Source organism: Pan paniscus, chromosome 21 (assembly GCF_029289425.2).
Source record: "Pan paniscus chromosome 21, NHGRI_mPanPan1-v2.0_pri, whole genome shotgun sequence".
Classification (NCBI taxonomy): Eukaryota; Metazoa; Chordata; class Mammalia; order Primates; family Hominidae; genus Pan; species Pan paniscus.
Window position 1 is genome coordinate 28496084 of NC_073270.2, and position 15507 is coordinate 28511590.

A 15507-nucleotide genomic window follows, 5' to 3' on the forward strand; every position below is an offset into this window, starting at 1 on the left:
TTCCTTTACACAGAGCAGTTTGGAAACACTCTTTTTGTGGAATTTGCAACTGGAAATTTCAAGCGATTTGAGGAAAATTGCAGTCAAGGAAATATCTTCGTTTGAAAACTAGACAGAATCATTCTCAGAAACTACTTTGTGATTTGTGCGTTCAACTCACAGAGTTTAACCTTTCTTTTCATAGAGCAGTTTGGAAACACTCTGTTTGTTAAGTTTGCAGCAGGATATTTGGACCACTCTGAGGCCTTCGTTGGAAACGGGATTTCTCAGTATACTGCTAGACAGATGAATTCCCAGTAACTTCTTTGTGTTGTGTGTATTCACCTCACAGAGTTAAACTTTCCTTTACACAGAGCAGTTTGGAAACACTCTTTTTGTGGAATTTGCAACTGGAAATTTCAAGCGATTTGAGGAAAATTGCAGTCAAGGAAATATCTTCGTTTGAAAACTAGACAGAATCATTCTCAGAAACTACTTTGTGATTTGTGCGTTCAACTCACAGAGTTTCACCTTTCTTTTCATAGAACAGTTTGGAAACACTCTGTTTGTTAAGTCTGCAAGGGGATATTTAGACCTCTTTGAGGCCTTCGTTGGAAACGGGATTTCTCCATATAAAGCTGGACAGATGAATTCTCAGTAACTTCTTTGTGTTGTGTGTATTCAACTCACAGAGTTGAACCATTCTTTAGACAGAACAGATTTGAAACACTCTTTTTGTGGATTTTACAAGTGGAGATTTCAAGCCATTTGAGGCCATTTGTAGTAAAGGAAATATCTTCGTTTAAAAACTATAGAGAATCATTCTCAGAAACTACTTTGTGATGTGTGCGTTCAACTCACAGAGTTTCACCTTTCTTTTCATAGAGCAGTTTGGAAACACTCTGTTTGTTAAGTTTGCAGCAGGATATTTGGACCACTTTGAGGCCTTCGTTGGAAACGGGATTTCTCAGTATACTGCTAGACCGATGAATTCCCAGTAACTTCTTTGTGTTGAGTTTATTCAACTCACTGAATTGAACCTTCCTTTAGACAGAGCAGTTTGGAAACACTCTTTTTGTGGAATTTGCAAGTGGAGATTTCAAGCGATTTGAGGCCAATTTTAGAAATCGAAATATCTTTGTATATAAACTAGACAGAATCATTCTCAGAAACGACTTTGTGATCTGTGCGTTAAACTCACAGAGTTTCACCTTTCTTTTCATAGAGCAGTTTGGAAACACTCTGTTTCTTAAGTCTGCAAGGGGATATTTAGAGCTCTTTGAGGCCTTCGTTGGAAACGGGATTTCTTCATATACAGCTAGACAGATGAATTCTCAATAACTTCTTTGTGTTGTGTTTGTTCAACTCACAGAGTTGAACCTTTCTATAGAGAGAGCAGATATGAAAAACTCTTTTTGTAGATTTTACAAGTGGAGATTTCATACGATTTCAGGCGAATTGTAGTAAAGGAAATATCTTCGTTTAAAAACTAGACAGAATCATTCTCAGAAACTACTTTGTGATGTGTGCGTTCAACTCACAGAGTTTCACCTTTCTTTTCATAGAGCAGTTTGGAAACACTCTGTTTGTAAAGTTTGAAGCAGGATAATTGGACCACTCTGAGGACTTCGTTGGAAACGGGATTTCTCAGTATACTGCTAGACAGAGGAATTCCCAGTAACTTCTTTGTGTTGTGTGTATTCACCTCACAGAGTTAAACTTTCCTTTACACAGAGCAGTTTGGAAACACTCTTTTTGTGGAATTTGCAACTGGAAATTTCAAGCGATTTGAGGAAAATTGTAGTCAAGGAAATATCTTCGTTCAAAAACTACACAGAATCATTCTGAGAGACTACTTTGTGATGTGTGCGTTCAACTCACGGAGTTTAACGTTTCTTTTCATAGAGCAGTTTGGAAACACTCTGTTTGTTAAGTCCGCAAGGTGATATTTAGACCTCTTTGAGGCCTTCGTTGGAAACGGGATTTCTTCATATAAAGCTAGACAGATGAATTCTCAGTAACTTATTTGTGTTGTGTGTATTCAACTCACAGATTTGAACCATTCTTTAGACAGAGCAGATTTGAAACACTCTTTTTGTGGATTTTACAAGTGGAGATTTCAAGCGATTTGAGGCCGTTTTTAGTAAAGGAAATATCCTCGTTTAAAAACTATACAGAATCATTCTCAGAAACTACTTTGTGATGTGTGTGTTTAACGCACAGAGTTTAACCTTTCTTTTCATAGAGCAGTTTGGAAACACTCTGTTTGTTAAGTTTGCAGCAGGATATTTGGACCACTTTGAGGCCTTCGTTGGAAACGGGATTTCTCAGTATACTGCTAGACCGATGAATTCCCAGTAACTTCTTTGTGTTGAGTTTATTCAACTCACTGAATTGAACCTTCCTTTAGACAGAGCAGTTTGGAAACACTCTTTTTGTGGAATTTGCAAGTGGAGATTTCAAGCGATTTGAGGCCAATTTTAGAAATCGAAATATCTTTGTATAAAAACAAGACAGAATCATTCTCAGAAACTACTTTGTGATGTGTGCGTTAAACTCACAGAGTTTCACCTTTCTTTTCATAGAGCAGTTTGGAAACACTCTGTTTCTTAAGTCTGCAAGGGGATATTTAGAGCTCTTTGAGGCCTTCGTTGGAAACGGGATTTCTTCACATACAGCTAGACAGATGAATTCTCAATAACTTCTTTGTGTTGTGTTTGCTCAACTCACAGAGTTGAACCTTTCTTTAGAGAGAGCAGATATGAAACACTCTTTTTGTAGATTTTACAAGTGGAGATTTCATACGATTTCAGGCGAATTGTAGTAAAGGAAATATCTTCGTTTAAAAACTAGACAGAATCATTCTCAGAAACTACTTTGTGATGTGTGCGTTCAAATCACAGAGTTTCACCTTTCTTTTCATAGAGCAGTTTGGAAACACTCTGTTTGTTAAGTTTGCAGCAGGATATTTGGACCACTCTGAGGCCTTCGTTGGAAACGGGATTTCTCAGTATACTGCTAGACAGATGAATTCCCAGTAACTTCTTTGTGTTGTGTGTATTCACCTCACAGAGTTAAACTTTCCTTTACACAGAGCAGTTTGGAAACACTCTTTTTGTGGAATTTGCAACTGGAAATTTCAAGCGATTTGAGGAAAATTGCAGTCAAGGAAATATCTTCGTTTGAAAACTAGACAGAATCATTCTCAGAAACTACTTTGTGATTTGTGCGTTCAACTCACAGAGTTTCACCTTTCTTTTCATAGAACAGTTTGGAAACACTCTGTTTGTTAAGTCTGCAAGGGGATATTTAGACCTCTTTGAGGCCTTCGTTGGAAACGGGATTTCTCCATATAAAGCTGGACAGATGAATTCTCAGTAACTTCTTTGTGTTGTGTGTATTCAACTCACAGAGTTGAACCATTCTTTAGACAGAACAGATTTGAAACACTCTTTTTGTGGATTTTACAAGTGGAGATTTCAAGCCATTTGAGGCCATTTGTAGTAAAGGAAATATCTTCGTTTAAAAACTATAGAGAATCATTCTCAGAAACTACTTTGTGATGTGTGCGTTCAACTCACAGAGTTTCACCTTTCTTTTCATAGAGCAGTTTGGAAACACTCTGTTTGTTAAGTTTGCAGCAGGATATTTGGACCACTCTGAGGCCTTCGTTGGAAACGGGATTTCTCAGTATACTGCTAGACCGATGAATTCCCAGTAACTTCTTTGTGTTGAGTTTATTCAACTCACTGAATTGAACCTTCCTTTAGACAGAGCAGTTTGGAAACACTCTTTTTGTGGAATTTGCAAGTGGAGATTTCAAGCGATTTGAGGCCAATTTTAGAAATCGAAATATCTTTGTATATAAACTAGACAGAATCATTCTCAGAAACGACTTTGTGATCTGTGCGTTAAACTCACAGAGTTTCACCTTTCTTTTCATAGAGCAGTTTGGAAACACTCTGTTTCTTAAGTCTGCAAGGGGATATTTAGAGCTCTTTGAGGCCTTCGTTGGAAACGGGATTTCTTCATATACAGCTAGACAGATGAATTCTCAATAACTTCTTTGTGTTGTGTTTGTTCAACTCACAGAGTTGAACCTTTCTATAGAGAGAGCAGATATGAAAAACTCTTTTTGTAGATTTTACAAGTGGAGATTTCATACGATTTCAGGCGAATTGTAGTAAAGGAAATATCTTCGTTTAAAAACTAGACAGAATCATTCTCAGAAACTACTTTGTGATGTGTGCGTTCAACTCACAGAGTTTCACCTTTCTTTTCATAGAGCAGTTTGGAAACACTCTGTTTGTAAAGTTTGAAGCAGGATAATTGGACCACTCTGAGGACTTCGTTGGAAACGGGATTTCTCAGTATACTGCTAGACAGAGGAATTCCCAGTAACTTCTTTGTGTTGTGTGTATTCACCTCACAGAGTTAAACTTTCCTTTACACAGAGCAGTTTGGAAACACTCTTTTTGTGGAATTTGCAACTGGAAATTTCAAGCGATTTCAGGAAAATTGTAGTCAAGGAAATATCTTCGTTCAAAAACTACACAGAATCATTCTGAGAGACTACTTTGTGATGTGTGCGTTCAACTCACGGAGTTTAACGTTTCTTTTCATAGAGCAGTTTGGAAACACTCTGTTTGTTAAGTCCGCAAGGTGATATTTAGACCTCTTTGAGGCCTTCGTTGGAAACGGGATTTCTTCATATAAAGCTAGACAGATGAATTCTCAGTAACTTATTTGTGTTGTGTGTATTCAACTCACAGATTTGAACCATTCTTTAGACAGAGCAGATTTGAAACACTCTTTTTGTGGATTTTACCAGTGGAGATTTCAAGCGATTTGAGGCCGTTTTTAGTAAAGGAAATATCCTCGTTTAAAAACTATACAGAATCATTCTCAGAAACTACTTTGTGATGTGTGTGTTTAACGCACAGAGTTTAACCTTTCTTTTCATAGAGCAGTTTGGAAACACTCTGTTTGTTAAGTTTGCAGCAGGATATTTGGACCACTTTGAGGCCTTCGTTGGAAACGGGATTTCTCAGTATACTGCTAGACCGATGAATTCCCAGTAACTTCTTTGTGTTGAGTTTATTCAACTCACTGAATTGAACCTTCCTTTAGACAGAGCAGTTTGGAAACACTCTTTTTGTGGAATTTGCAAGTGGAGATTTCAAGCGATTTGAGGCCAATTTTAGAAATCGAAATATCTTTGTATAAAAACAAGACAGAATCATTCTCAGAAACTACTTTGTGATGTGTGCGTTAAACTCACAGAGTTTCACCTTTCTTTTCATAGAGCAGTTTGGAAACACTCTGTTTCTTAAGTCTGCAAGGGGATATTTAGAGCTCTTTGAGGCCTTCGTTGGAAACGGGATTTCTTCACATACAGCTAGACAGATGAATTCTCAATAACTTCTTTGTGTTGTGTTTGCTCAACTCACAGAGTTGAACCTTTCTTTAGAGAGAGCAGATATGAAACACTCTTTTTGTAGATTTTACAAGTGGAGATTTCATACGATTTCAGGCGAATTGTAGTAAAGGAAATATCTTCGTTTAAAAACTAGACAGAATCATTCTCAGAAACTACTTTGTGATGTGTGCGTTCAACTCGCAGAGTTTAAGCTTTCTTTTCATAGAGCAGTTTGGAAACACTCTGTTTGTTACGTTTGCAGCAGGATATTTGGACCACTCTGAGGCCTTCGTTGGAAACGGGATTTCTCAGTATACTGCTAGACAGATGAATTCCCAGTAACTTCTTTGTGTTGTGTGTATTCACCTCACAGAGTTAAACTTTCCTTTACACAGAGCAGTTTGGAAACACTCTTTTTGTGGAATTTGCAACTGGAAATTTCAAGCGATTTGAGGAAAATTGCAGTCAAGGAAATATCTTCGTTTGAAAACTAGACAGAATCATTCTCAGAAACTACTTTGTGATTTGTGCGTTCAACTCACAGAGTTTCACCTTTCTTTTCATAGAACAGTTTGGAAACACTCTGTTTGTTAAGTCTGCAAGGGGATATTTAGACCTCTTTGAGGCCTTCGTTGGAAACGGGATTTCTCCATATAAAGCTGGACAGATGAATTCTCAGTAACTTCTTTGTGTTGTGTGTATTCAACTCACAGAGTTGAACCATTCTTTAGACAGAACAGATTTGAAACACTCTTTTTGTGGATTTTACAAGTGGAGATTTCAAGCCATTTGAGGCCATTTGTAGTAAAGGAAATATCTTCGTTTAAAAACTATAGAGAATCATTCTCAGAAACTACTTTGTGATGTGTGCGTTCAACTCACAGAGTTTCACCTTTGTTTTCATAGAGCAGTTTGGAAACACTCTGTTTGTTAAGTTTGCAGCAGGATATTTGGACCACTCTGAGGCCTTCGTTGGAAACGGGATTTCTCAGTATACTGCTAGACCGATGAATTCCCAGTAACTTCTTTGTGTTGAGTTTATTCAACTCACTGAATTGAACCTTCCTTTAGACAGAGCAGTTTGGAAACACTCTTTTTGTGGAATTTGCAAGTGGAGATTTCAAGCGATTTGAGGCCAATTTTAGAAATCGAAATATCTTTGTATATAAACTAGACAGAATCATTCTCAGAAACGACTTTGTGATCTGTGCGTTAAACTCACAGAGTTTCACCTTTCTTTTCATAGAGCAGTTTGGAAACACTCTGTTTCTTAAGTCTGCAAGGGGATATTTAGAGCTCTTTGAGGCCTTCGTTGGAAACGGGATTTCTTCATATACAGCTAGACAGATGAATTCTCAATAACTTCTTTGTGTTGTGTTTGTTCAACTCACAGAGTTGAACCTTTCTATAGAGAGAGCAGATATGAAAAACTCTTTTTGTAGATTTTACAAGTGGAGATTTCATACGATTTCAGGCGAATTGTAGTAAAGGAAATATCTTCGTTTAAAAACTAGACAGAATCATTCTCAGAAACTACTTTGTGATGTGTGCGTTCAACTCACAGAGTTTCACCTTTCTTTTCATAGAGCAGTTTGGAAACACTCTGTTTGTAAAGTTTGAAGCAGGATAATTGGACCACTCTGAGGACTTCGTTGGAAACGGGATTTCTCAGTATACTGCTAGACAGAGGAATTCCCAGTAACTTCTTTGTGTTGTGTGTATTCACCTCACAGAGTTAAACTTTCCTTTACACAGAGCAGTTTGGAAACACTCTTTTTGTGGAATTTGCAACTGGAAATTTCAAGCGATTTCAGGAAAATTGTAGTCAAGGAAATATCTTCGTTCAAAAACTACACAGAATCATTCTGAGAGACTACTTTGTGATGTGTGCGTTCAACTCACGGAGTTTAACGTTTCTTTTCATAGAGCAGTTTGGAAACACTCTGTTTGTTAAGTCCGCAAGGTGATATTTAGACCTCTTTGAGGCCTTCGTTGGAAACGGGATTTCTTCATATAAAGCTAGACAGATGAATTCTCAGTAACTTATTTGTGTTGTGTGTATTCAACTCACAGATTTGAACCATTCTTTAGACAGAGCAGATTTGAAACACTCTTTTTGTGGATTTTACAAGTGGAGATTTCAAGCGATTTGAGGCCGTTTTTAGTAAAGGAAATATCCTCGTTTAAAAACTATACAGAATCATTCTCAGAAACTACTTTGTGATGTGTGTGTTTAACGCACAGAGTTTAACCTTTCTTTTCATAGAGCAGTTTGGAAACACTCTGTTTGTTAAGTTTGCAGCAGGATATTTGGACCACTTTGAGGCCTTCGTTGGAAACGGGATTTCTCAGTATACTGCTAGACCGATGAATTCCCAGTAACTTCTTTGTGTTGAGTTTATTCAACTCACTGAATTGAACCTTCCTTTAGACAGAGCAGTTTGGAAACACTCTTTTTGTGGAATTTGCAAGTGGAGATTTCAAGCGATTTGAGGCCAATTTTAGAAATCGAAATATCTTTGTATAAAAACAAGACAGAATCATTCTCAGAAACTACTTTGTGATGTGTGCGTTAAACTCACAGAGTTTCACCTTTCTTTTCATAGAGCAGTTTGGAAACACTCTGTTTCTTAAGTCTGCAAGGGGATATTTAGAGCTCTTTGAGGCCTTCGTTGGAAACGGGATTTCTTCACATACAGCTAGACAGATGAATTCTCAATAACTTCTTTGTGTTGTGTTTGCTCAACTCACAGAGTTGAACCTTTCTTTAGAGAGAGCAGATATGAAACACTCTTTTTGTAGATTTTACAAGTGGAGATTTCATACGATTTCAGGCGAATTGTAGTAAAGGAAATATCTTCGTTTAAAAACTAGACAGAATCATTCTCAGAAACTACTTTGTGATGTGTGCGTTCAAATCACAGAGTTTCACCTTTCTTTTCATAGAGCAGTTTGGAAACACTCTGTTTGTTAAGTTTGCAGCAGGATATTTGGACCACTCTGAGGCCTTCGTTGGAAACGGGATTTCTCAGTATACTGCTAGACAGATGAATTCCCAGTAACTTCTTTGTGTTGTGTGTATTCACCTCACAGAGTTAAACTTTCCTTTACACAGAGCAGTTTGGAAACACTCTTTTTGTGGAATTTGCAACTGGAAATTTCAAGCGATTTGAGGAAAATTGCAGTCAAGGAAATATCTTCGTTTGAAAACTAGACAGAATCATTCTCAGAAACTACTTTGTGATTTGTGCGTTCAACTCACAGAGTTTCACCTTTCTTTTCATAGAGCAGTTTGGAAACACTCTGTTTGTTAAGTCTGCAAGGGGATATTTAGACCTCTTTGAGGCCTTCGTTGGAAACGGGATTTCTCCATATAAAGCTGGACAGATGAATTCTCAGTAACTTCTTTGTGTTGTGTGTATTCAACTCACAGAGTTGAACCATTCTTTAGACAGAACAGATTTGAAACACTCTTTTTGTGGATTTTACAAGTGGAGATTTCAAGCCATTTGAGGCCATTTGTAGTAAAGGAAATATCTTCGTTTAAAAACTATAGAGAATCATTCTCAGAAACTACTTTGTGATGTGTGCGTTCAACTCACAGAGTTTCACCTTTCTTTTCATAGAGCAGTTTGGAAACACTCTGTTTGTTAAGTTTGCAGCAGGATATTTGGACCACTCTGAGGCCTTCGTTGGAAACGGGATTTCTCAGTATACTGCTAGACCGATGAATTCCCAGTAACTTCTTTGTGTTGAGTTTATTCAACTCACTGAATTGAACCTTCCTTTAGACAGAGCAGTTTGGAAACACTCTTTTTGTGGAATTTGCAAGTGGAGATTTCAAGCGATTTGAGGCCAATTTTAGAAATCGAAATATCTTTGTATATAAACTAGACAGAATCATTCTCAGAAACGACTTTGTGATCTGTGCGTTAAACTCACAGAGTTTCACCTTTCTTTTCATAGAGCAGTTTGGAAACACTCTGTTTCTTAAGTCTGCAAGGGGATATTTAGAGCTCTTTGAGGCCTTCGTTGGAAACGGGATTTCTTCATATACAGCTAGACAGATGAATTCTCAATAACTTCTTTGTGTTGTGTTTGTTCAACTCACAGAGTTGAACCTTTCTATAGAGAGAGCAGATATGAAAAACTCTTTTTGTAGATTTTACAAGTGGAGATTTCATACGATTTCAGGCGAATTGTAGTAAAGGAAATATCTTCGTTTAAAAACTAGACAGAATCATTCTCAGAAACTACTTTGTGATGTGTGCGTTCAACTCACAGAGTTTCACCTTTCTTTTCATAGAGCAGTTTGGAAACACTCTGTTTGTAAAGTTTGAAGCAGGATAATTGGACCACTCTGAGGACTTCGTTGGAAACGGGATTTCTCAGTATACTGCTAGACAGAGGAATTCCCAGTAACTTCTTTGTGTTGTGTGTATTCACCTCACAGAGTTAAACTTTCCTTTACACAGAGCAGTTTGGAAACACTCTTTTTGTGGAATTTGCAACTGGAAATTTCAAGCGATTTCAGGAAAATTGTAGTCAAGGAAATATCTTCGTTCAAAAACTACACAGAATCATTCTGAGAGACTACTTTGTGATGTGTGCGTTCAACTCACGGAGTTTAACGTTTCTTTTCATAGAGCAGTTTGGAAACACTCTGTTTGTTAAGTCCGCAAGGTGATATTTAGACCTCTTTGAGGCCTTCGTTGGAAACGGGATTTCTTCATATAAAGCTAGACAGATGAATTCTCAGTAACTTATTTGTGTTGTGTGTATTCAACTCACAGATTTGAACCATTCTTTAGACAGAGCAGATTTGAAACACTCTTTTTGTGGATTTTACAAGTGGAGATTTCAAGCGATTTGAGGCCGTTTTTAGTAAAGGAAATATCCTCGTTTAAAAACTATACAGAATCATTCTCAGAAACTACTTTGTGATGTGTGTGTTTAACGCACAGAGTTTAACCTTTCTTTTCATAGAGCAGTTTGGAAACACTCTGTTTGTTAAGTTTGCAGCAGGATATTTGGACCACTTTGAGGCCTTCGTTGGAAACGGGATTTCTCAGTATACTGCTAGACCGATGAATTCCCAGTAACTTCTTTGTGTTGAGTTTATTCAACTCACTGAATTGAACCTTCCTTTAGACAGAGCAGTTTGGAAACACTCTTTTTGTGGAATTTGCAAGTGGAGATTTCAAGCGATTTGAGGCCAATTTTAGAAATCGAAATATCTTTGTATAAAAACAAGACAGAATCATTCTCAGAAACTACTTTGTGATGTGTGCGTTAAACTCACAGAGTTTCACCTTTCTTTTCATAGAGCAGTTTGGAAACACTCTGTTTCTTAAGTCTGCAAGGGGATATTTAGAGCTCTTTGAGGCCTTCGTTGGAAACGGGATTTCTTCACATACAGCTAGACAGATGAATTCTCAATAACTTCTTTGTGTTGTGTTTGCTCAACTCACAGAGTTGAACCTTTCTTTAGAGAGAGCAGATATGAAACACTCTTTTTGTAGATTTTACAAGTGGAGATTTCATACGATTTCAGGCGAATTGTAGTAAAGGAAATATCTTCGTTTAAAAACTAGACAGAATCATTCTCAGAAACTACTTTGTGATGTGTGCGTTCAAATCACAGAGTTTCACCTTTCATTTCATAGAGCAGTTTGGAAACACTCTGTTTGTTAAGTTTGCAGCAGGATATTTGGACCACTCTGAGGCCTTCGTTGGAAACGGGATTTCTCAGTATACTGCTAGACAGATGAATTCCCAGTAACTTCTTTGTGTTGTGTGTATTCACCTCACAGAGTTAAACTTTCCTTTACACAGAGCAGTTTGGAAACACTCTTTTTGTGGAATTTGCAACTGGAAATTTCAAGCGATTTGAGGAAAATTGCAGTCAAGGAAATATCTTCGTTTGAAAACTAGACAGAATCATTCTCAGAAACTACTTTGTGATTTGTGCGTTCAACTCACAGAGTTTCACCTTTCTTTTCATAGAACAGTTTGGAAACACTCTGTTTGTTAAGTCTGCAAGGGGATATTTAGACCTCTTTGAGGCCTTCGTTGGAAACGGGATTTCTCCATATAAAGCTGGACAGATGAATTCTCAGTAACTTCTTTGTGTTGTGTGTATTCAACTCACAGAGTTGAACCATTCTTTAGACAGAACAGATTTGAAACACTCTTTTTGTGGATTTTACAAGTGGAGATTTCAAGCCATTTGAGGCCATTTGTAGTAAAGGAAATATCTTCGTTTAAAAACTATAGAGAATCATTCTCAGAAACTACTTTGTGATGTGTGCGTTCAACTCACAGAGTTTCACCTTTCTTTTCATAGAGCAGTTTGGAAACACTCTGTTTGTTAAGTTTGCAGCAGGATATTTGGACCACTCTGAGGCCTTCGTTGGAAACGGGATTTCTCAGTATACTGCTAGACCGATGAATTCCCAGTAACTTCTTTGTGTTGAGTTTATTCAACTCACTGAATTGAACCTTCCTTTAGACAGAGCAGTTTGGAAACACTCTTTTTGTGGAATTTGCAAGTGGAGATTTCAAGCGATTTGAGGCCAATTTTAGAAATCGAAATATCTTTGTATATAAACTAGACAGAATCATTCTCAGAAACGACTTTGTGATCTGTGCGTTAAACTCACAGAGTTTCACCTTTCTTTTCATAGAGCAGTTTGGAAACACTCTGTTTCTTAAGTCTGCAAGGGGATATTTAGAGCTCTTTGAGGCCTTCGTTGGAAACGGGATTTCTTCATATACAGCTAGACAGATGAATTCTCAATAACTTCTTTGTGTTGTGTTTGTTCAACTCACAGAGTTGAACCTTTCTATAGAGAGAGCAGATATGAAAAACTCTTTTTGTAGATTTTACAAGTGGAGATTTCATACGATTTCAGGCGAATTGTAGTAAAGGAAATATCTTCGTTTAAAAACTAGACAGAATCATTCTCAGAAACTACTTTGTGATGTGTGCGTTCAACTCACAGAGTTTCACCTTTCTTTTCATAGAGCAGTTTGGAAACACTCTGTTTGTAAAGTTTGAAGCAGGATAATTGGACCACTCTGAGGACTTCGTTGGAAACGGGATTTCTCAGTATACTGCTAGACAGAGGAATTCCCAGTAACTTCTTTGTGTTGTGTGTATTCACCTCACAGAGTTAAACTTTCCTTTACACAGAGCAGTTTGGAAACACTCTTTTTGTGGAATTTGCAACTGGAAATTTCAAGCGATTTCAGGAAAATTGTAGTCAAGGAAATATCTTCGTTCAAAAACTACACAGAATCATTCTGAGAGACTACTTTGTGATGTGTGCGTTCAACTCACGGAGTTTAACGTTTCTTTTCATAGAGCAGTTTGGAAACACTCTGTTTGTTAAGTCCGCAAGGTGATATTTAGACCTCTTTGAGGCCTTCGTTGGAAACGGGATTTCTTCATATAAAGCTAGACAGATGAATTCTCAGTAACTTATTTGTGTTGTGTGTATTCAACTCACAGATTTGAACCATTCTTTAGACAGAGCAGATTTGAAACACTCTTTTTGTGGATTTTACAAGTGGAGATTTCAAGCGATTTGAGGCCGTTTTTAGTAAAGGAAATATCCTCGTTTAAAAACTATACAGAATCATTCTCAGAAACTACTTTGTGATGTGTGTGTTTAACGCACAGAGTTTAACCTTTCTTTTCATAGAGCAGTTTGGAAACACTCTGTTTGTTAAGTTTGCAGCAGGATATTTGGACCACTTTGAGGCCTTCGTTGGAAACGGGATTTCTCAGTATACTGCTAGACCGATGAATTCCCAGTAACTTCTTTGTGTTGAGTTTATTCAACTCACTGAATTGAACCTTCCTTTAGACAGAGCAGTTTGGAAACACTCTTTTTGTGGAATTTGCAAGTGGAGATTTCAAGCGATTTGAGGCCAATTTTAGAAATCGAAATATCTTTGTATAAAAACAAGACAGAATCATTCTCAGAAACTACTTTGTGATGTGTGCGTTAAACTCACAGAGTTTCACCTTTCTTTTCATAGAGCAGTTTGGAAACACTCTGTTTCTTAAGTCTGCAAGGGGATATTTAGAGCTCTTTGAGGCCTTCGTTGGAAACGGGATTTCTTCACATACAGCTAGACAGATGAATTCTCAATAACTTCTTTGTGTTGTGTTTGCTCAACTCACAGAGTTGAACCTTTCTTTAGAGAGAGCAGATATGAAACACTCTTTTTGTAGATTTTACAAGTGGAGATTTCATACGATTTCAGGCGAATTGTAGTAAAGGAAATATCTTCGTTTAAAAACTAGACAGAATCATTCTCAGAAACTACTTTGTGATGTGTGCGTTCAAATCACAGAGTTTCACCTTTCTTTTCATAGAGCAGTTTGGAAACACTCTGTTTGTTAAGTTTGCAGCAGGATATTTGGACCACTCTGAGGCCTTCGTTGGAAACGGGATTTCTCAGTATACTGCTAGACAGATGAATTCCCAGTAACTTCTTTGTGTTGTGTGTATTCACCTCACAGAGTTAAACTTTCCTTTACACAGAGCAGTTTGGAAACACTCTTTTTGTGGAATTTGCAACTGGAAATTTCAAGCGATTTGAGGAAAATTGCAGTCAAGGAAATATCTTCGTTTGAAAACTAGACAGAATCATTCTCAGAAACTACTTTGTGATTTGTGCGTTCAACTCACAGAGTTTCACCTTTCTTTTCATAGAGCAGTTTGGAAACACTCTGTTTGTTAAGTCTGCAAGGGGATATTTAGACCTCTTTGAGGCCTTCGTTGGAAACGGGATTTCTCCATATAAAGCTGGACAGATGAATTCTCAGTAACTTCTTTGTGTTGTGTGTATTCAACTCACAGAGTTGAACCATTCTTTAGACAGAACAGATTTGAAACACTCTTTTTGTGGATTTTACAAGTGGAGATTTCAAGCCATTTGAGGCCATTTGTAGTAAAGGAAATATCTTCGTTTAAAAACTATAGAGAATCATTCTCAGAAACTACTTTGTGATGTGTGCGTTCAACTCACAGAGTTTCACCTTTCTTTTCATAGAGCAGTTTGGAAACACTCTGTTTGTTAAGTTTGCAGCAGGATATTTGGACCACTCTGAGGCCTTCGTTGGAAACGGGATTTCTCAGTATACTGCTAGACCGATGAATTCCCAGTAACTTCTTTGTGTTGAGTTTATTCAACTCACTGAATTGAACCTTCCTTTAGACAGAGCAGTTTGGAAACACTCTTTTTGTGGAATTTGCAAGTGGAGATTTCAAGCGATTTGAGGCCAATTTTAGAAATCGAAATATCTTTGTATATAAACTAGACAGAATCATTCTCAGAAACGACTTTGTGATCTGTGCGTTAAACTCACAGAGTTTCACCTTTCTTTTCATAGAGCAGTTTGGAAACACTCTGTTTCTTAAGTCTGCAAGGGGATATTTAGAGCTCTTTGAGGCCTTCGTTGGAAACGGGATTTCTTCATATACAGCTAGACAGATGAATTCTCAATAACTTCTTTGTGTTGTGTTTGTTCAACTCACAGAGTTGAACCTTTCTATAGAGAGAGCAGATATGAAAAACTCTTTTTGTAGATTTTACAAGTGGAGATTTCATACGATTTCAGGCGAATTGTAGTAAAGGAAATATCTTCGTTTAAAAACTAGACAGAATCATTCTCAGAAACTACTTTGTGATGTGTGCGTTCAACTCACAGAGTTTCACCTTTCTTTTCATAGAGCAGTTTGGAAACACTCTGTTTGTAAAGTTTGAAGCAGGATAATTGGACCACTCTGAGGACTTCGTTGGAAACGGGATTTCTCAGTATACTGCTAGACAGAGGAATTCCCAGTAACTTCTTTGTGTTGTGTGTATTCACCTCACAGAGTTAAACTTTCCTTTACACAGAGCAGTTTGGAAACACTCTTTTTGTGGAATTTGCAACTGGAAATTTCAAGCGATTTCAGGAAAATTGTAGTCAAGGAAATATCTTCGTTCAAAAACTACACAGAATCATTCTGAGAGACTACTTTGTGATGTGTGCGTTCAACTCACGGAGTTTAACGTTTCTTTTCATAGAGCAGTTTGGAAACACTCTGTTT